The sequence below is a fragment of the Balearica regulorum genome, chromosome 3 (assembly GCF_011004875.1).
Source record: "Balearica regulorum gibbericeps isolate bBalReg1 chromosome 3, bBalReg1.pri, whole genome shotgun sequence".
Lineage (NCBI taxonomy): Eukaryota > Metazoa > Chordata > Aves > Gruiformes > Gruidae > Balearica > Balearica regulorum.
In genome coordinates, this window is record NC_046186.1 from 122,496,176 (window position 1) to 122,519,006 (window position 22,831).

At 48.1% G+C, this 22,831-nt stretch overlaps 1 protein-coding gene and 1 long non-coding RNA gene across 2 annotated transcripts in view; one reads left to right on the forward strand and one right to left on the reverse strand.

Annotated features, from left to right (window-relative positions):
* Positions 1-22,831, forward strand: part of LOC104642538 (BCL11 transcription factor A) — a 147,574-nt gene that overhangs the window by 50,171 nt on the left and 74,572 nt on the right. The window lies entirely within an intron of this gene.
* On the reverse strand, positions 3,896-22,782 carry LOC142601187 (uncharacterized). The gene is made up of 3 exons (XR_012834817.1): positions 21,965-22,782; positions 7,836-7,931; positions 3,896-7,231 (listed from the first exon to the last, which is right to left on the reverse strand). It is a non-coding gene; the product is annotated as an uncharacterized LOC142601187 (long non-coding RNA).

Below are 22,831 nucleotides of genomic sequence, written 5' to 3' on the forward strand. Positions count from 1 at the left end.
CGCTAATGCTGTTAAGAATAGGTCTACACTAAACTCGCTGTTGTGTCTGCAGCTCCTGTAGGCTTATCGTGACTTACAACGTGTGTGCACATGCACGGTGAGGGGAAACGTACAGTTTTTGGCAATTGAAAGTTTAATCAAGAGGCCACTTCTCCTGTCTGTTATTTTTGGGCCCAGCCTCCCGAGGGTCAGCTTGATGACATTTCATGCTGCTTCTAATCAATTTTATACCAGGAAGCAGTGTGAGACCTGACTACCAGAGAGCTGGAGTGGCATGGAGCTCAGCACTGGGAACAGAGCTGGAAAAATATGTTGGGGATTTTGGGGCATAAACAAATGTTTCCTAATCTGGACTGCAACTCTGTCAGGCATGTACCGACAAGCAAATGTCGATTGGAGCTGAAAACCAGCAGGTTCTACTACAGTGTAACCTGTAAATCCACATCTTGACAGGCATGTTGTGGTACGCAGAGCTATAGTCTCCGGGAAATAAGGTAACACAGGAATCAGATCATGGAATCAAATAGTGTGATTATCACTGCTTTTTTTTGTTGTTTTGTATAGCCAAAGGAAGTAGATAGTAGTTCGTACATATTTTCTATATGACTGTTTAGATCAGACTTGATTTTTTTTTTTGAGCTTGCAGCCCTGAAGGATTAAATAATTCTTGTAGACACAGACTTCCCCCCCCACCCCGCCCCGGCCTGTTTCTCCTCCATATCCTTTCCATTCTGTGACTGTCTCTTCCATGGCTGGGCAAACACAGATACGTACGTACTCACTCCTGGGAGCTCTGTTCCTCGCTCTGCACACCTTGTAGATAACCACATGGGAACCACATATAAGAAGAGGAAGAATTAAGAGTAGTGGGGTCAGAGCTGGAGCATGACTTCTCAGCAGGGCTGGCAAGACTGAATCTTGCTGCCTGAGCTGTGAGATCTTGGGACCAGGTTTGGTGACCTCAGAGCTGTCAGAGGTTAGAAGGTGGGGGAAGACTGTTGCTGTCAGAAGGGAGCTGCTTTTCCAGCCTGGGCTGCAGCAGCCACCCCAAGCACTTGCTCTGTGGCAGCAGCAGTAACCCTGGCTTTGGGGGACTTCACAGACCCTGACTAGTGTCTGTTGTAGTCAGCTGCTGGTCCTGTCCCTTGAAATACAGGAGTCTGTATTTATATGGAAGACCCTTAAAATATCAGGAAGAATCTGCAGGAAATATGGCTGAGCTCGGTGCTTGTGGTCTGCAGCTTGCTTTTGGCAATGTGAAACTTCCATTTACGGGGATTTCTAGCACATTTGCAGGCAGAAAATGCAAACAGCACAGCTCCATGGGCTGCACTGACCTCTGCCTTTCAAGTAGATTATCCCTACATGATTCTTAGTAGAACCTGTAGACTTGTAAGCTGAAGAAGCCCCATTAAAGTAACAACATATAGTTTCCATTGCATGCAGTTGTGACTCTTCCTGTGTCCAGGGTTGGTGCTTTTGACCAACGGTTGTTGCTTTCTGAGGACAGGTTTCCCTCAGCACAGGCAAAATGATTAGGGATGCTCGCTGCCTGTGTCAGCAGTGAGGGACCTGCAGGATGCTGAGTGGCTGACTTGATCCCAAAGCTCATTTCTGGGGCAGAGAATGAGCTTCTTGAAGAGTTAATAGTGGGCAGTTTGGGCTGGAGCTCACCCTGTTGCATCTATGTTGAAAGTCAAACTGTTTAATCTGACAGCAAAGAGGTAAAATTAATTTTTATATTACATATAAATACTGCTCTTAACAGTATAATATCTGATGAGCATTATCATTGTAGCCCACCCTGGAGGACAGCTCTTTAGTGATGCAAATAGAGTTCTGATGGTTTGAGATATTTTTTTTTCAGTTTAAGGAATTAGTGATTTGTCTGTGTTGCTCCTCTTGCAGAGCAAAGCTGGGAGAAATCATCGTGTTCCAGCACTTCAGCTGCTTCACTGCCAAGTATTAGAGCAAACTTAACCTTCATCAGCAGTTTAATCTAATGGTGTGGTTCTGTAGCTGATTTAAATCAGTACTGCACTGGTTTGCTCTCTTCTCTGCCCTGCAGCTGTGTGCACTTCTGTGCTGCTTCTGGTGCTCACCTCTCCCTCCGCTTGCTTGATACAGTGTGCTAAACCAGCAGAAAACCGTCTTGGCAAAAGGGAGCAAACATTTTTTTGGTTGGTTTGGAAAGCTGAATGAGGTCAGCAAGGTGGTAGTGCCAAACCTGGGGTGGAAGAGTCTCTTGTGTGGACAGGTGTGATTCCACAAGACGGGTGAGCCACCCTAATAGCTCACTGCTGCTGGGAAAAGTGGTCTGTAAAGCGGTGTGGTGCCACCCCTGTGGATGGTGGGCTTGGCTGGCCTGTGGAGTCACAGCTTTCCATAGGGACATTCCCAATGGATTCCCTGTCGTGGGCCTTGGTGACTTGCCCAAGATTACCAAGAGAGCGGTAGAGCCAAAATCCCAAACTAACTGCAAAACCTCATTCCTTTCTGTAGTTTAAATCAAAGTTATTTTGATTAACAGAAGCCCAAAAACCCCTCGATGCACCTTAGAATAAAAGTAGTTGGAAAGCAGCATCCTGGACTGATTTTTTTTCTTTTTTTTCCCTGCAAGCACCTTTTGTTCGGGTTAAGGTACAACAGTAAACCACAAAACGCTGCCTCTTAGCTGGTGGGAAGGGATGCAGTTCCCCTAAATTTCCACTGGGCTCCTCTGCTGCTACAGCCAACAGAAGTGCCAATTAAAGGCTTCCTAGTCTGAACGGAGCTAGTTTCCAGTTGAGATCCCAGCCTGTAGACTCGGTATTGTTTCTGTCCAGAGGTCTGTATTACCAAAACTGACAGGTGTCAGGGGGGTTACTCTGTTCTTAGTACTAGTTTGAATTTAAAAATCCTGAAATATTAAAAATAGCTGGGAAGAAAAGGTGTTTCTAAGATACTGGAAATCCTGTTACGTGGCACCGTTCTGTTTTCCAGGCTGTCCAGATGATAGGTTATGGATGATATTGAAGCGCAGAATTCTACAATGACTATTGTGTTAGACTTATACAATGAATACAGTGCCTCCCGTTGAAGCAGGTTTCTTTTCCTGTTCGTGTTTATTTTACGCCTAAGTAAAACAAGACCTTAGTTTTATATATTCTCTCTGCATAAATATTTCTCTATTTTTTTCCCAACTGTTCACAAAAAACGTGACAAGATGTCCACCAAGGTCACAAATGTAAGCATAAATAGCTGCAATTTAACATCAGTAGTTAGCAAACAAGATACCCTCGAGGTAAAGAGGCTGATAAAAAGAGGGCAGTGGTGTATTAAAGATGCATTATTTGGGGGTCTATGGATATAATTTAGGCTTCGCAACAAGGTCAGACTGATTTAATTCTCTCTACAGAGGTCAGTCTGAGGCCTGGCTGTACTAACCTCTGTGCTCTCCATCTGTCTGCACTCCAAGCCAGACACTTTCAATAGGTGATTGTGTGTTCATGACTGGATACAAACCCACTGAAATTATCTCCAGGTCTGGGCCTCCAAAAGTGTTTACTTGGAGCCACCGCTGCCCCTGGAGTAGCCGGTACCTATGGAACTTTACATTTGGCTGTCGCTTTGAAGTGTTGCAAAGAACATCTGATATTCGCAGTTTCCTAATGTTGCAAGTGCCGATGAGTATTCAGCTTCGTAACTGCGTCACTGTAGTGTCATAAATTCTTTATGCACGTTTATTGTATGACCCTTGAAACGTGATTTTTTTTTTCCAGCACCGGCAAAAATATAATAAAGTTAAGTAAAGGAAAAAACCCCACCCCTTACAGTACTCGCTTTCTCCAAAATGAAGAAAAATGAAGAAACCAGTGGTTGTGGATGTCTTTATTTGGTGGTCGAGGTCTTTTAAAAAATCTTCCTCCATAAGCAGGGAATTCTTTAAAAATAATTGACAGGACAAAATAAATATCCAATGCGCCGCTATCTGTTAGTCATTTTCTTGCTGCTTTTTTTTACTTCACGCTAAACATTTCTGAATTCTCTTTTCATTTTAAGTAGGAAACAGGTTATTAATCTGAATGCAACAACTAGAGAAAATGATCAGTGAATGCTTTGAGCTTTCAATAAATATTTAGCTCAGGGAAATAGCCACATACAGTCAGTAGCACTTTCTTTCATGAAGAGACCCCTGTATTTTTAGTGGAAGATGCACTGATTCTTTTAAAAATTGAGTACTATTTTTACCTGTATGATTTGAACTAGAAGGTTATGAATTGATACTGCTTTCATTTTAGGTAGAGGGTATTATTATTAATGGTGAAATCATATAAAATGGTGTGAAATAATTGAATGTACTATGCTAAAACAAAACAGGTTCTACATGGTGCTCTTTCTCAGGTACTGTAGTCTGCCTTATGTACAATGCTTATACACCTGGTTTCAGCAATTATTTAAAATTCATACAATAGTTTCAAAAGTAAAAAAAGGGGGATCTATTTTTGAACCAATGAAATCCAAATCAAGGAATTCAGAGCCTAGAATGCCACTCTCCACAGAGTATCTCGTCCAGTGTTGCCTTGAGCCTGCCTACTGTGAAGTCACCCAGAGAACGCTGCAAGAACAATAATACATATCATAACAAAGTAATTTTAAGTCAGCTTTTCAGATTTCTGCCTGTATGCCACAGTTTAAATAACACCCTGGTAAACAAATTCTGATCTTAAATGATAAAGACTTTTTTTTTCTCCAGGTATCTTATGAAATCAGCTATTGCTCTTGTGCATGATGTGCGCTGATGAATCAGAGATAGTATTTGGCTCTTGGGGCTGTTTCAGTGGCCCTGCTTTTTTAAATTAGATGAAGGCAGGGAGAGAATCTATGCACAGATGAGAAAAAGATTTAAGAAAGTGGTACAGTGTAGAACCTTTTTTTTTTTTTAAGAATATTTGATGGCTCCCTCCACACCCCTGTACACATGTGTGTGAGCGCACAGACTTCCATTTATCTTCTAAGAGACTGCACTGGTGGCCAGCTTGCCTTTTCACTAGGTTCAAGGAAAGTCTGCTGGTGTGCTTGGATTAGCTACTGGGAATCGCTGGGGAGTGACACACGAAGTCACTCCCCTGTGAGATGGACACGGAGCTTCTGTGGGGTCCTGTCTCCTGCTGGCCCAAGGAGCTGGTATGTGAACTTGGGCTCTCTTCACTGAGTGGGTATTTTTAGAGTAATTACTATTTGTGGTATTGTTGTCTAGCTACAGGAGTATTAAGGTATTCATTACACCAACTGTTTGCTTTAAAATACTTTGTGGGTGAGCTTTTATTGCTTAGGAATGGCACCAGATGGACAGTCCTGAGGAACAAAGTCCTCATGCTATCTGCAGAACAGGTATAGGACAAGTAGTGGCACATTAAGTTTTCCTCCTCTATCTCCCTCTGTCATCAGCCCGCTCTCAGGAAGGACGTGCTCAGGAGGAAGAAGGCACCCCAGAGTCAGTGCCTCTACATAGAAACTGGGGCCACCTGCTGAGGTGGCGGATTTGGAGATGTGTTTGATGTCCCTCCACGGGGCTTTTCCCAGAGGCTACTCGGGATCAGGCTCTTGGCAACTTCTTAAAGCATCCGCTTTCCTAGAAGCAAAGGCAATTTTTGGAGCAGTGACAGTCTACTGCGTGAATCCACACCAAACAGGCTTTACAAATGTTTCCAGCACCTAGAGCTGTAATATACCTTTTTGAATCAGTTCTGTCCCTTCAGTTAGGGGAGGGGCACAGTTTCCAACAGAGATTGAGCACTGGTGAGGAGGTGGTAATGTCCATCCTCATGTCAATACTGTAGCCGTTCAGGCAGAACAAAATACCTGTTGTGCGTGGTTCCTTAATGACAGTCCCTGCGCTTTGTTTGCATCTCACTTAAGAGTGGCATACTGCTTATCAGATGCCTGTTGTGGGCTGCTTTGTAACACAGAGGCACTGTCGTACACGCTTTCCATTCCAAAGTCTGGCTGGCCTCTTGCTTTCCCGAAAAAGCAAGCTCAGGCCAGGCTGAAAAAGCCACCAGCCTTGTCAGCTCTCAGGAGATGTGTGCATCTACCTGGCTGGCACGGTGTTTTCCAGAAAGCCTTAGCAGGGTCTAGACCTTAGGCTAGAATGGCTTAAGATTTAGAGTGGAAACACCGACAAACCCTTAACGTGACAATATTGGCAACTTGTATCGTAGGGTGGTGTTCTGCTGTGGCAGCTTTGAATGGTCCTTCCCGGATTAAGCAGCACAGCACTGCTTCTTGTGCTTTGCTTACGTTCTGCACACTTGAAAAGGAAAGCAAAAGATCTGGGAGTTTCATAAAAACGTATGTGTTTTCTCAGCGTAGCAGGGAGTTCTGAGTTGGCCTCATGCTGCCCTCTTAGGGGCTGTAGGAGTTTAAGGGTTTGGGCTTACCTCATCTCAAAGAACTCATTTTGCCCTTTGAAACAGAAAAACCTTATACCACAAAAACGGGCAGCTACTCTTTGATCATGCGCTCGTAGCATTTTTCCATGTGTGAGACATGACATGCTCTGTCAAGCCACTGTATTCAAACTTCCCCTAATATATTTCATTTTTATTAGCGACAGAGGACAGGTGATTTGAATCCTAATACTACGGGGTGATCTGTATGTGAGGGGTAGAACACCTAGGCGTGCGCTATGATACAGCTATTGCAATGAGCTCACGTGCTTTGCATATAAATCTCGAGGCGGTTTGCTGTGCCCAGCCTTGCGAGGGGCATTGGTGGAAATTAAAACATGAGGGGTGCAGGCCGCTCTTATGCCATTGTGTTTCCCCTTCCTTTTGTTAAGTTTTCGATTCCTCTCTTCCCTTATGTGTATTTATACTCCTGCCAAGTTCTAAGGGAGCAGAAAAGCTCCTCTTTGTATTGTTATTATTTTTAAGCAGTGCTTTTGAGAAGTCAGTCTTTCAGGGAGCAGAAAGCATCAGGCATTAGGCAGATGAAGACAATTTCAGCATTGCAGAATTACCATCTAACACGTGCTTGTCCCGTGAGATGGAACTGTAACAATTCGCAGCTCTCTCCTGTCCTCGTGCTCCTTGCGAAACTCACTCCAAGTCAAGATCTTCCAGTTTGTGTCCTCCACGTGCCTGAACCTGGCCATTTGGTTTGGATGACTCCTCGCACTCCAGAAATGCTCTCCCCTCCTATCCGCCGCTGGTAGGAGCAGGGTGTTCTGGGCAGGTTAGCTGAGCTGCTGTTAGGCAAGAAACGGAATAAACAGGTTAAAAAAACCGTCTGGGTTCCCAGGTGCATAAAGCTGAAGGACAGCAAAGAAATAACTCCGGCTAAGTAGGGGAAGGGAAAAAAAAAAAAAAAAAAAGAGATGTTATTTTGTTCTTTCTGCTGTAGTGTTTGTGTGGTGAGCTGAGTCTCGGGGAGCAGCAGCAGCTGCCAGTACGGATGGTTTCCCTAAGTGCTCGCAGGGAGTCCTGCTCCCGGCGTAGACCAGGGCAGGCACTGCCCTGCTGCGGGGCCTTTCTCCTGGGACAGGCAGAGGCCTCCCTGCCCTCCGAGCTGATTTTAGAACGTGGCCCCCGCAGCGCTTGGGGAGGTCACGGAGCTTGCAGGGGCTGGAGGAACGTGCTTTTGGTACTGGCAAAACTCAATACCAGAGGAAGCGATCCCATCCTTGGGTTTTCTCTGCAAAAAGGGGGCAGGGGCAGAGAGAGGACAAAGATGAATTTCTCTGGTGATGGACACTAGTGATGCAAAGTGCTACATAAAAACTGGGTAACAGAAGCCCTTCCCTCTTCCCCTCCCATGCAGAGAACCAGAACAAGTTGTATACGCTGCTTTACTCGTGTTTTGATATCTGAAGGCACTCACAGATCTCAGGCTAGCTCTCTACCAGGGATAGTAGTATGGTGTGGGAAGCAGGATCAGACTTTTAACTCCTGAAATTAAAAAGGACATCTTGTTTAACAGAGGGGGAAAAAACCAATAATAATACTTTGGGACATTTGCAGATAATGAAAAGAAACAGCGTTTAACAGTGTGGACAAAGTCCTGACCTGAAGCATGATGAACTGTACAAACACCTTTCGTACAGCTAGAAGTTTATAGCGTTCTGGAGCATTGTTTATGTTACTATAAAAAAAGGTGAGAAAATATATTCAGTTACTTTCTGTTTTCCCCCATTGAGCAGATGGCAATTCATAGCTCAAATTGATTTTTAAGCCATTTCACATTTTACTAATAAGTACAATATGCTTTTCAACAACAAACCATGCTCAGGCACTTCTGCAGGGGTTACATGATTTGCTCAGGTAGCCCAGAAAGCAAAGAGTTTATGAATCCTGTTGTGTTATAAGGGCAAATGTTTTCCGGTTAGTTCTCACGTGGTGGAAAATGCAAGCTAAAAACTCTCCTACTTCTTGTTTCAAATTATTTCTAATTTTGGAGGCCACAAATAGTACGGCGTGCGTACTTTAACCACCTAGATTTGAGATTGTTTCTACCAGCTACGTTCCTGGTAGAACAAACCACGCTTTTCAAGGAACTGAATATTCTTTATATTTTAAGTATAATAGCATGTGTAGACAGCCATTGGGAAAAGCAAAGAAATATTCAGCAGTTCTATTTTGGGAAGTTTTGGTGCTTTAGAATGAAAACTGTTAATACTGCACGTATTGGAAATTTCTCACTGTAGCATCCGTGGTTTTATCAAAACCTGTTAAATTATTTGAGTGCAGAAATAAGGAAGAGTGGGTTTTATTATTAATTGACACTCATTTTTAGCTGGCATGTGGTGGCATGTCCTCCTAACAAACACGAGACACAGATTAGAGCTGCAAGTTTTGGAGATGTTCTGAAATCTTTGTAGCATTGCAGAAAGGAAGTGTAATATTAAACTGACAAATTGAATATATCTATTTTTTTCAATGTAATTCACAGTTTCTTCCTATTATTTTTTACTACCCATGGAGATAAAGCAAAACAAATTCCTCAAAACAGAGAGAAATATATTTCGATACCTTTTCCCATTAAGTAATATATCTCTCTTATACATACGTACTGTCAAATATCCGTTCCTTTTTTACGCCGCGTCTACAGCCAGAAGTGTTGGCTATGCAAATATCGCAGAACCGACTCTTAACATATGTGCTGGGTGCCTAGCAATAGAGACGCAGGAAACTCTATATAATAATTAGAGTCTGCATAGATTATCTTGTAATTATAATTTTACATAATCTGTTATAGAATCTCAAGGCTGGTGTGCGACAAAAAAAAAATGCGGTTATGTCAGAATTCTTAGGAAGAAAAATAAAATTATTGCTTGTAAACGTCCTGGCAATGGAGGAGCGCGGAAGGAGATTAAAGCACGGAGTATATCTCGACGCTAAAAGCCACGCTGGCTGTTATTAAAAATGTAACTCACACCCTGGGAGGGAGCAGGATACCTCGGCAGCATCACTTCTGCTCCGGAGGGAGCGGGGCCCGGAGCGCTCCCGCTGCGCAGCTGGGCTGGGGGCACCGCGCCTCTCGGGCCCCGCAGCCTGGGGGGGGGGGGGGGGCCGGATTCCGAAATAATCGTGTCGGTAGTGGGAAGCCCGAGCACCGCAGGTCGGCGGCCGCCGGCCCAGTAGGGCTGGGAGCCACCCCCCCGTCCCGCCACCCCCCCCCGGCAGGCAAAGGCTCGCAGCCGCCGCCGAGAGGTGAAGTCGGGGGGCGGCTCCTCCGAGGGGGCCGCGCCGCAGCGCCCCGGGTAGCCCGGTAAAGCCGGCGGCGGTTGTGCTTGGTCAGAGGCACGGCTGGGGGGGGGGGGGGGGGGGGAGCAGGGTGCTTCCACTCAGAGGGGCTGGGGGAGCGGGGAGCCGAGCGCCAGCGCGGGGAAGAGGGGAAGAAAATGAAGCAGAACTAGGAAGATGACAAAGTGGCGAGCGCTGATTTATTGCAGGAGCCTCTGCTCGTTCCCAGCTATTGAAAGGCGCCCGAGCGGCCCCGGCCCCCTCCCGGTGCGGAGCGGGACGCGTGGCGGCCCGGCGGGGCTGGGGCCGGGTTCGGGTCCGGGTCCGGGTCCGGTGGGGCTGGGGTGCGCTGCCAGCCGCTGAGCTGAGCCCGCCCTGCGCCTTCCTTCGGGGGCTAAAACAACAGCGGCATCCAAACAGCCCTTACCGGAGCCGCTGCCACCGCCGGGGGGGGGGGGGGGGGGAAACCCCCGTAAAAAGACCCCCAAAAAACCCCCAAACTAAAGCACACATGGTAAACAACCGAGTAAGTTGCAAATAAATAATAATAATAAAAAGCAAAGTAAATCAGATGAAATCGCCAGGCGTTCATTCCCAATAAACAGCAAGCTTTATAATTTCCAGGTGTTGGGGAAAGCCGTTGTCTTATAGTTTATAAATCCCTGCTGGGGGGAGGGAGGGGGAAAACCTTTGGAGGTGAATGAAATATCAAATCACGAGGCTCTATGTAGATTTATGATTGCATAAGAGGCTCCATCATTTCCATATATTGAAATGTGCTGTCCTTTCCGCGACTGCCCAGCCCTTGGAGGGAGAGAGACGCTCGATTCCGCCTTGATCAATGCTGACTGTGAAGCAAGGAGGAGGAGAAGGGGGGGACCAGGCTGGCACCAGATGGAGCAGGGTCTAGGGAAAGGTCAAGGTTAGCTCAGGCTGCTATTGAATCGGTTGCAGCCTCACAGATAGATCTCTGCCTTGGAGGCACCCACTGGGGCTTCTCAGAATCAAATCTAATAGAAAAGGCAGTCACAGAATGAAATCGCTTCATCTGAATGCTAAAATTGTTATTAGGCTACATTAGAGAGATACCGGGCACGTGATTACCAAAAAAGGAAGCATGCCTAGCAGTTTGCGACTGAAATAAAAGCTGTGAATATGTTGATACCATCGGCAATGTGCAAGGATAATAGATAACAGGAGAGAGGGGCAGGGAGAGATGCGTGTGTGTAACGAACAGATTAACATACTGATGCGTATGTACATATCCGTATAAAATTATTTGTAGACGTACGCGCGTCTGCGTGGGGGTGTATTTGTACGTACGCAGATCGCAGCACTTGACTTCTTGCAAGTCCTGCGGCGGCCGTGGTCCTCAGCGCTCCGAGGACGTTTGTTAATTGATTTGGACAGCAGCTACGGACCAAGAAGTGGGAGCTGACTTGGAGGAGAGGTTTGTTGGTGGGTCCTGGCAGGGCTCCTCCGCCTGCAGCCACCCTCGACTTGCATTGCGGTGGTGTGCCGTCACTTGGATTTTTGATTTTAAGTCCTGGTGGAGGCACAGGGCTCAGGCATTGTTCAAGGCCTCTCTTTTTCTTTCTCGTCTCGGGCAAAACTCTGTGAGGAAATGTTATTAGGCGCGTGCACACGGGCGTGCGCCCCGCACGCTGGATACGGGAGCGTGACGCAAGCGCACACGTACGTGTTTGGAGCAGTGATGCTGTCAGCCGGCTTTCAGAGATCAAAGCAAGCTTTTCCCAGTTACCATCTCCTCCACGTTACTGATTCTTTAACCTACAGCACAGCCATATCTTAAAGAAGGATTTTGTCTTGTAAAATAAATGCCGGCTACACTAGATTAAACATGATGACTGCACTCCAAGGGTTAATAAATTTAGAATTAACAGATCATCCCAGCTTGATACAGCTACTATAGATGATTTAATATGCAGCCTAAGCAGGTTGACAGTCAGCTCACAGATGCAGATAAGATCAAACAGTCTCTTGATTCAATAGATTGAATGGTTGTACTGAGTGTCTGGAAGGTGAGTGACAGTACGTATATGGCAGGGGTTCTGGTAAAGAAGGGCTTCGATTCCCCACTGCTGTGCACTGCACTGGTTTTCCTTTTCTAGCAGTCAACCTTTTCCAGCAATCAAACCTGGAGTTAACATGAAAAAAAATTGGCTCAAATATAGTTCGGGAGAGTTATTTGAAGTTTGCAGTAATGAAAAGCTCCGCGCTTTAATAGTAATCACCATTACTATTACTAGTCTGCACTTCAGATTCCTCCTCCACGGACGAGGCCATCGGCACCCACTCTGTCCCACAGGGAGTCTCACCTGTCCACAGGCTCTATCTGTCCGTCCGCACTAGTCCCCTTCCGCGGCAGACCTAAATCCACCGAAAGAAGGTACTTCAGAGGCAGAACCGCGACACCTCGCCCAAGTCAGCCCCTGGGGCTTGGTGAGTGCAACCTTGTCCTAACGCGATCCGCCGTCCGCCTTTCCATCCGCCTCAGCGGTAGGAAAACGCGATGGGTGCGGAGCGATGAAGGCAATTCCCCCGCTCTCTTTCTCAGCTCGCTTGCTTTTCTGGCTTAAAAGTTAATGCCTGTAGTAACTCTTCTGTGGTTTACGTTTTCGTTCTTGCTCTCCTGTCCTATTTAAACGGGAACGTAAAGCAGTCCTCGTGGAGGCTGGTGAGCAATGAGATGACAGAGTGGTCTCTAACAATTTTTATTATTTGACCAAGAGTAAAAGCTCCGCCTGAACCATTAGATTTTACCGTATGAATATGTTTCCAGGCAATTTTAAAAATGCATATTATGTATTCAACAGACCGTCACAGGTCTGAATTGTATCTTATTGTGTTATATGAGGCCACCCCCATGCTGATAGGAATATTTGCGTCAAAGTTACTGCACATCTGAATGCTTATAAATTAGCTGTATTGTTTACTTTGGTGTATGCTTTTTTTTTTAAAAAAAAAAAAATTTAAATGCCCAGTCCATGGTTTTGATGAACGCCCTGAAAACTGTTGGTGCAATAACCGTCGCTGCTTTGAATTCCACAGCAGGGCAAACCCAGAATCCACCCGAGATTGCTTTTTCTGATTTTTTAACCGGTCTCACGTACTTTTGCAAGCGTTTAACCGTGAATTATACTTTAATTTGGAAACCAGCGGTTCCTTTTAAACCCTCGAATGCAGAGTTAGAAAAGAGAGGGCCTTCGCGTGTATTTCAGGCTACAGATCCACACGGGAGCGTCCCCAGATTTTGCCGAGTAGGTCTGCGACACCGTGCGGGGATGACCCCAGTCCTTTCCCCACCCCGAGCACCTCTCAGGTGAGCTGATGGAGACACAAAAATCTTGACCTTGTAATTCGAGAGAGGTGGTATCAAACCGCCAGCGCTTCTGAGAGCAAAGGAAGAGGACTCAAATACCCCTGTGCGAAAGAAATGAAGTAGTAGAAAAGGCCGCAAACACACAGAAAAAGGCCGTGTGAGCGAGCGTGAAGGGGGACGCGAGTTAAAGAGAATTAGTGGGAATCAAAGGAACGCTCTCCTTGCTGCGGTGCCCTTTGCCGAGCCCCGCTCCAGGGGCCCCGCGGAGGCCGAACCGCGGAGGGGGGCGGCGGCGGCGACGCGGAGCCGGGGCTGGGGGGGGGAGCTCGGCCGGGCTCCGCGGATCCCCCCCCCCCCCCACCTCCCGCGGCGGCGATGCCGCTTCCCAAGGCGGAACCAGCGAAACCAGTTATCTGGCAGCAATTTGCATATTTATGGTGCCTCCCGCCGTTCTCCGTGATTGCTTTACAGGCAGGAAAGGTAACAGAAAAATATATAACCCCCTCTAAAAAAAATGGCAAAAAAGGCTCATACGTGCGCGGGGGCTCTGATAGAAGAGTAAGCCTTGTAAAGCCCCTGGCAGGAAATTGTTTACCAAACATTTTTTTGTCTTGGGATTTGAAGGCACTTGTGTTTTTGTAGGTTTTTGGTGTTGTTTTTTTTTTTTTTTAAAGTTCCGAGGCTGAAGATGCGAGGTCCGTGCTTCTCTGCAAACTGCTAGAGACAAGCACTGATCATTTCAGGGAAAAATAATTAGCCTCGTCATATTCGCTGAATGTATACATCTAAGGAGGAGGCAATCCTTGGAGAATGGGAAAAGCATTCAATAGACACTTTAAAAGTATAGTGTCATGGTACATATATTTTTTAGTCCTACTCATAAGCAATGTACAAATGTGCAGTACGGCTTTGAATATAAAAGCTAATTAGGTCTCAGTAGAGAATAGTTTCATTTTTATTGGCTCCGAGTACAACGGCTGTCTAAGATACACCTCGGCTCTAAGACACGTTTGGCCTGCCTCGTAGGAACTGCCGTGGCTGCAGCCCTATACATCCCCACCCGTTGCGATAGCTTCCCTTCTGGGTAGCGTGAACCAGGGTGACAGGAGGTCTGCAGCTCACCTCACCCCTGCGCTGAGGAGCCCCTCAGAGATGTCCGGGAGGGGTGCATGTGTGTGTGTGTGTGTGCGTGTCGCGGTGGACCACATCGCTCCAGCCATGTCTAGACCAAACTTCTCGCTGGTGCCAGTGGGAAATACAGACTGGTGCTATGATATGGCCTGTATTGACCCGGCGTTTATCTATAGCGCCTATCACCGTAACAGCCGAGGGTGGTGGATTTTCAGCATAGATAGTCTATGGATCTCTCTCCCTGTGTTTACATCTATTTCTCTCTCTCTCTCGGCACTCAAATGCTGTGAAACTTAATACGCTAGGGCAAATTAAAGTCTAAATTGTGAATACATGAATTTCAGTATGGTAATATCAAACATTGTACGTATTTCTGATTTCTGTATTTAATTTCCCTGGCTTTTTTTTTTTTTTAAATGCTGGGGAATAGTTGCTCACTGAACAATAGCATTAGTACAATAACTCCCCCTAACCCCAGCATTCATACTTAATGCACATCAGCTTTCTATGTAATACTATACAATATACTTGCATGTTATTTTAATTGAGTGAAATCTCATTCATACTGGTGGTAGAAGGCATTCTTTTCACTGCAGTCAGAATTCATACTGTACTGTCAAAATTAGATGCGCTGACAATAACAAATGGTGGCAAAACTATCTAAACTGCTCAGAGAAGTGGGCTCTTATCACAGGTTATTCACCACCACTCCTGCTGCCCCTCAGCACTGCATCTTTCTCTGCAGCTTTGGGCTATATAATAATATATTCTTCTGACTACAGAGAGTCGCATTAAAATATTATTGTAAGCATTCTAATAATTAGGCTGAATTTTTGCACGCAATAAATATGGCAAAGAAGAAAATCCACAGTAAAGCTGTCCTGATTTTTAAATGCAGAAACAGATCTCTGCTCTCTCAACAATTAATTCTTTTTTATCTGGATCCTCACGCAAACTATGTCATGTTCTGCAAAGCACGTGCATTTCTTCTTTGCTAAAGCTAAAAGCTAAACCAAACTGTCACCTGAAATAGTAATATAAAACAAATATGGAGAATGATGATTGTACATGTTAAATTTCAGTTCAATGCATTGTAAGTGACTAAAAGTTGAAGCTCTAAAAAGCAACGTAGTAGAAGTTATTTACAAAAGATGTTAAGGCACCGATCTAACGGCGTGCTTGAGTACACGCTTACTTAAAACACGTAAGTACAGCTGATGTGCCCAAAGATAAACATGTGCTTAAGAATTTCGCGGTACTCGAGGCCAAGGAGATTCCTCTGGTAGGGGATATATCGAGTGGGGTTAGAGGAGGAAAAGCCTTTTCTATTGCACTGTCCTTCTCTATTGTCCCTCGCACCAAGCGTGCTAGGAAGAAGAAGGGACTGTGTTCAGCAGCATACAAGAAAACAGCTAAATCTTTCCTCATCCCGTGTAGCAAAACTAATTTCTCAATGGAAATAACTTTTTGATTGCTGATATTGGTTTTCTGAAATTAGTGAATTATTCTTGTTATTCTACTTTATTTTTTAAATTGATTTAAGGTATAATTGGATTTATTCTTCAAGACAAAATGTTTGCAATTCCTTCTTTTCCAATCTGCCGCATCCAGAGTGGGGCTTTCCAGATTTCCTCATAGGGAGAGTTTGAGCCCCTCAGATCTAATCTTGCACAGCAGTGTGAAAAGCTTCTCCTTATGAGCCCGAAAACATCTTGTTCATAAACAACCACTGCATTAAAAGATCAGTAGTCGCCCCACACATTTGGTCAGGATCCGACCAAGCCTATCCAGCTGTCCTGTCCTTCTGCACTGATGAACACATACTTTGGAGATGAGGTGTGACTGTGCCGTTGCTGGACGTACTGCTAGTTTAAACCTCGCCTAACATATGCGCTGTTTGCTCCTGGTTTGAACCTCACCGAGAGTTGGCCCTTGCAGGGCTGGGAGCCTGGCTTAGCCTTTCCTATCCGTGCAGCTTGCTCAGCACTTCCGAGTTCAGCTGCCTCTGTGCTGGTGGGCGCTATCTCCCCGTGGCCTGAATTGGTTGTAATTCTTTACCTTGTCCTAAGTAGGGATCTCCCCAAATTTAGCAGCTAAAGTCAGAAAATAAATCAAAAAAGATGTTTGTGTCAGTGACCTGTCTCCCTACTGCTTATAGGCATGGAGGCGGTGGTGACCTGCTTAGGTAAATGACTCGGGATCTCAGCAGTGACTCGAAAGGACCAGCTTCTCTGTGCTTGTGCCGTCATCAGTTTCTGCGAGGCCAAATGGAGCAGCCCTGATGAATGGGGGATTTGGGTGTGTGGAACATCTTGCTGAGGAGAGGCTGGCTTCTTATAGTGCTTTGTTTCAGAATGACTTGCACGCAAGAAACCTGCAGTGAGAGAGCCCGATGTGCAACCTGGCTTGGTCAAAAGTCTTCCTGACACTGATGGAGATGCTGCTCAGCAGCTCAGGGGTGCAGCATGGTGTCCCTGCTCCGTAACGGTTCGGTGAGGTGGGCACGGAAACTTTGTGGGGTCTGGTTCTATGAGAGCAATCTGTTTGCTCATGGCCTGTGGCTCATCTTTCTAGCCCTGGGCTCGTCGTCATTATCTGTTTGGGTCAAGGAAAATTCCAAGTCCGCATCTTAACCACCCATGCTCGCTTTGGCTTAGAGTGACTTGAGGTGATAAAAACCACCTCTGAGAAACAGAAGTTTAAAACTAATGAAAAGTGTTCTGGAGAGCAATTCTCCTACAATCCTTTGTAACACAAAGTGATACTTAAGCTTACGCTCAGTGTTGGAAGTCAAAGGGCTCATCCTTTCACAGCGCCATCACTATGACTCTTCTGACGCCAGTGCACACGTGGAACTCACTTCCACATAGGTTTGAGGGAGGAAAAACCCCAAGAAGATGACAAGATTCCAAGAAACCTGTAGCAAAGATAACAGTGACCAACACTCTGCCAGATGTTTTCCTGTCCCTAGCTATTCCTGCTGCATCTATGCGTAATCGAGCCGACCCTATACACTGTACTGGAAGGTGCCAGAGCAGTATTTTGGATTTTGGGTTCAGTGAGTGCCTTCCCTTCCCGGCATGACAGTTGGTATAAAGGGGGCAGAGAGATGTGCGACTGGCAGTGTGTCGTGATGCGCAAAGCAGACACGTTCTGAGCTTTAGCTCCCTCCGTCTGAGGCATTTCTGTTCTCTTTATCTTACGTGTTTAGGAGATTCTTTTGAGATAGATTTAAGTGCCATTTCTGGTTTATGGTCTCTTATCAGCATATAGGTAGACATAGGTGGGTAAGCGTGGCACGTGTGCCCCGTGAACTCCTCTGGGTAGCTGTAGTTTTAACTTGGGTACCTCTACGTATGCTGTTCAGTATGGAGCTTCAGAAGAGCTAGAAGTACCAAATTCATACCCTAGATGTCAGTAAAAGAAAAAAACATTAAACCCCATTAAAAATCGTTTCATAAAGGTCTGTGAATCAAGCAATGGGTTAGCCAATTATTCATAAGATAATTCCCTATATGGACTGACAGTTTGAGTCCCAAGTTTCAGCTCAATCAAATTTACACAGCCCAAGTTATAACCTCTTCAAGATGGGGATTGTAACAGGAGCACTGACAGACCTTAACTACTGTGCCTCTTTAGTAACGAAGGCTCAACTATTTCACTCGTGCGGTGGCTGCTGGTGCTGCTATAATTAAGACTGTATGGATTTGCATTATAGGTCAAGTTCTGGGAGGTTTTAAATGCACATAATTTAAATCATGTTGGCTTGAAACCTAGCATAGAAACTGTCAGGGGCATGTTACATGTTTACTTATAAAAAGATGCTGTGCAAGCAGATGCAGGCTGAAATCCCAGACCTTTCTGAAACCCATGGAAAAAGCCTCCCCGAGGTTTTATTCTGGGTCCTGCCTACGGCAAGCCGATAACGAAATCTCTCTGTAACCCGGCGCTCAGGTGTTTGTGATCCTGCATGGACTCGCTGCTGTGCGTGCCGCGCTTGCTAGTAAGCACTTGCAGAATCGGAGTTTATTTTGAGCCTTTATGAAAAAGGGAAGAAAAAAAACCCCAACAAACCACGAGAAAAGGAAAAGCAGCGTGCCCAAGTTTCTCATGCAGGAATACTAACGCACATACTATTTCTAGAACGTGCAAGTCCTCTGCTCATTCACAGGGAGTCAGCCTGGTATGATAAGAGTTCCACCCACGTTGCCTCTGCCTGATTGAGACTATCAAGACGGTGTCGGAAAGCACCCCGTGCGATCTGCCGTTATATAATGCAGCCCAGCTCCAGAGAACTGGCAGAATTTTGGAATTTGTATTTGGTCCTAATGTTCTGTACCAAGTTGGCAAGTGAGATTCCTGCTCGGAATGAATGACAGTTGGAGCTTCGAAGCAGGAACATTTGCCCACCAAAGTTGCTGAACTCACCCACTGCCAAGTCTGTCACTAAATTAGCAGATAGGCAGGGAGAGCAGTACGCGGTGTGAACTGTGTCACGCTCCTTTACGCCTTCGGGTCCCGATCCCACGCGGGAGGACCGTGAGCCTGGCTGTGAGATGGAGGAAGGCCACGCTTCTCAATTTCAGGCAGTTTTATTGTGTCCCTTTCTAGAGCAACCTCTAGGCATCTCGCAAGTTTGAATGGAGGGAGGATCCCGCTGCTTTTCAGGCAGAGAGCTGAGGCGTAAGGAAAGGGACAGATACATTTTGGCAGATTTAAATGTTTAATTTTTACAGTGTAAATGTTTTCACCTGGGCACCCTGCCCTGCTGCTGCAGGTTACTGTCCCTGCCCTGGGACGGTAGAGTGGGATGGGTGCCCACCTCTGCCCTCAGCTGCTCCGGGGCGTTAGCTGGTGTCTCAGGGCTCTGGTTTGCACGGGACAGACTGAGACTGGACAGGCACTCAGCTAATGAGGCAGACCCTTCTCCTAGGTTGGTCTCCCCTTGTAGGCAGCCTGAAAACCACTGTGGCCTTGGTTTCAGCAGCGATGTGGGGCCACGTTTCCTCCGGCTGACTTTACTCTGGGGCTGGGAATCTGTAACCTGATGGCTGAGGGTGATGGCAGCTCAAACCGCTGCAGCAGGATTGCAGGACATCCCCCGTCACTTGGGCAAAGGAAGCAGAAGGTGACACACAAGTTTGCGTGAATCCTCACAGCCTGATCACCGGGCTGTCTTTCAGCGTTGGTCTGGGTTTGTTTTCACCTGCCCTAGTAATCTACCAGCGTTTCCAGGCGTTAGTATTCGAGCATTTCTAACTGTTTTTACCTGCCACGTTGACTAGCTTCATTAGTACAACTGAGCAAAGTGACACCACTGTGTAATAGGTACAGACGAGGCTAACGATGCTCTGCGTGTCGGAGAGGTGCTGTGGTGGCGGTTGCGCTGGAAGCAGGGAGTAGAGGGGACGATGCCGGAGGAGCAGGGCGTGGGGCGCAGTGGGGCAACGGCGGGGTGCGTTGCCCTTGCTCCCACGGTTCTCCTGCAGTGCCCTCGCCCAGGGCCCTGCGCCCCGGCCCTGCCTTTGCCACCGGGGCGAGCTCGGAGGCCGTTCACCGCCCCCCCCCCCCCCCCCCCCCCCCCCCCGGCTCGGGCCGACCCCGCGATCGCCAGCCCCTCCGGCAGCGCCGGGGACCGTCCGCCCCCTCCTTTCCCCGCGGTGTCACCCGGCGGGGCTGGCGGGGGGGAGACCCGGCGGGGAGGAGAGCGGCGCTCAGCCCGGGGGTGGCGGGGCTCGGAGCCCCCCATCTCCCAGCGCGGAGCGGGCCGCAACGGGCCGGCGTTTCTGGGGTTAACGTGTGTCTGGGGGGGGGGGTTAGCCCGGTCCTGCGGCCGGAGGTGGCCCCGTAACCCTCCCCATCACGAAGGCAGCGCCCCGGCGCTGGGGCTGAGGCTGTAGCAAACTCCCTGGCAAGAGCTGTTTGTTGACCACGTTCACGTTCAGAGCCCTGAAGCTAAAAGCACTTTACACCATAAAATAAAAGCACTGTCTTTTTTTCTAAAAGGTTACGTCTGGAGGCCACGCTGCTCATACTTCATACAGAAAACTACTGAAAGGGCTATGAAATCCTCTATGATTTACACTCCCTCTCAGTGCATTAGGATATAGATCTACTCGACTCTAAAAATACTGTGGAGTTTCTAACCGACGTGAATATATGTGCATTATTTCAGAAAGTCTGTTAGAAAACTTGTCAACACATTATAAAGCATAAACCAGGACTTGGCCATTAAATACAGAGATCAGAGACAAAATATATACTGCAGGAAGTACCAAGAAAAGTCCCTCCATTCAAAAAAGGTCTATTAGCTAAAAGTTTACACACAATATACACCAAAGGGTTTAGAGAGAGCCCGTGGACCGTAATTACAAGGCATAAATGGAATCAGTAAGGGCTTTACGGTCCCCGACGCAGTTAACTGGGCTGCCAGAAAATAATTTTAATATTGTCATAATTTATTACCCACCGAAAGCCACATCAAGGATTGTAAATATAGTTACTTTGTGTCCACGACTGCTCGTTAAACAGCCTCGTTCCCTTCCCCTAAAAATACAATAAAATACAAACCCACCTGCATTATTAATCTGCGGTTATGCCGTGTTAAAAATGTCTTCTGACTCCTTTTCTTTCTTGAGGTTTGTTATCTCCCTCCAATCACATGACAATGCGAAACGCTGGTGGGGAGGGGGGGGGAACGGGACGGGGGGGGGGGGAGCACAGCAGTATTGCGATCAAATGCCAATATTAATAATTATCCAGCCAGGATGAAATATTGTTTTTAAGGCAGCGAGTTTCTATTTAATTCGAGGCATTTTACGGTGCTGGAATTAAGGGCATGCTAATGGTAGGAACATCCTCGCTGCCATTCATGAAAGCATCTGTAAAATTAGCTCCTGACTGTAGGTTTTAAGATGCGGTCTGGGAAGTCACCTCTGGAATCTCAAGCACGGTACGATAATAAAACAGATTCAGTTGTAACTAAGTGCTTAATTTGCTGGGATTTTTTTAAAAGAAAATCAATGAAACGTTGCCTGTTATTTATTGGGAATAACCACAGATAGGTATTCTGATGCAGGTTGGCTTCAGAGAGCGCGCAACTGCGTAATGAATTGTAATTCAGAGGACTGTTAACTGTGAACCACAGAACCTTTCAGGGGTAATAAAGTCATTACTTTTTACATTGCAGCCACCTTGAAAAGCTTTATACGTGCTATTATATATAAATCAAATCCCATACATATCTCTCTCCCGTACGCACACATGCCTGTTTATATACGTTTCGCAGAGGAACATATGGATACGGCGGCCAGCCCTGAAAGGCGGCGTGAGCCCAAAAGCCAGGACCAGTCGGCTATTGTCACCTGCGGAAAGTCACGCAGGGCAGGCAGTTGCTTTCCACACCCCCCGCCCCCGCAGCAGCCCCGGGGTGCACCCCCAGGTGCCGAGGCGACACGCGTAGCTGGGCTCGCCCGTGTCTACCGATACAGGAGGGGAGCGGCGGGGCTGACCGGCGGCGGGCGGAGCCGCGGGCGGGGGAACGGGGGGGGGGAACGGGGGGGGGGGGGAGAAAGCTGCTGGCGGGAAGCTGAAACCGTCCCACGCCGGAGCGATTCGCCCCGGCCTCTGACAGCTCCGCCGGGCTCGTCTCGCCAACAGGTCCCCGCCGCTCGCCCGTCCGCCGAGCCCCGGCACCCGCCCGCCCCCTCGGTTCCCCGGGCGGCGTCCGGGCGATCGCAGCTCTGAGCGTTAAAACCTTTCTTACAGCAGCGGGCAGCTTCTCGTCCCCCCTCGCCTCCCGTTCAGCTCTCTCCTCCCGCGGGGCCGCCCGGCGCTCGGTCTCTCCTCCTCCGTCCTGGGCACGGTTATCCCCCTCGCACTCCTTCCGCAGCCGCACTTTGCTCCAAACGCCCGTTCGCCTCCGGAGCTTATTTCTACTGCAACCTGATCCCTCCCCGTGCCGGCAGCGTCTGCGTCTCTCCGTGTGTTTTCGGCGAAGTTGCAGCCGCCGCATCCTCCCAACTCCAGCCACTTCTCGGTGCCTCCCGCCGCCTCGGCTCCCCCCACACCCCCCGCCCGCCCGCCCGCCCGCCCTCCTTCGGTGCCAGCCCGCTGCCCGCACCGCCCCGCCGCCGGCAGCCCCGCGTTTCGCTTTCGTTAAGAGACTGTCGCTGCGGGCAGGGCTCGGAGCACCGCCGGGGGAAGGGGGCTCCGGGCCGGCGGGCGAGAGAAGCCCGCGGGGAAAGCTGCGAGGTCCCGCCGCCCTCCTTCCCGCCCCCCCCCCCCCGCCACACTCCGGCGGCTTCTCCTCCCGTGCCTGGCCGCTTTCTCGCTGCGAAACTCCGCTCGCTTCTCCCCCGGCCCGGCTCGGGGCAAGGAGCCCGGCTCGGCGGCGGGGCAAGGCCCGTCGTTCCCCGCCGAAGTTTCCCGCGGGCCGCGGCCCGGGCCGAGCCCCCACCGCCCCCCAGCTCCCCGCGGGGCCCGCCGTCCCCCGGGGACGGGCCGCAGCTCCCGGGAGGAGGAGGGGACTCCGCGGCTTCGAGGGGGGGGGGCGAGTGGGGAAGCCGGGAGCCGGATGGTTCTGTGTCGTTCCCCCCCCCGCCCCCCCCACCCCCCCGCTTTTTGGGTGGTC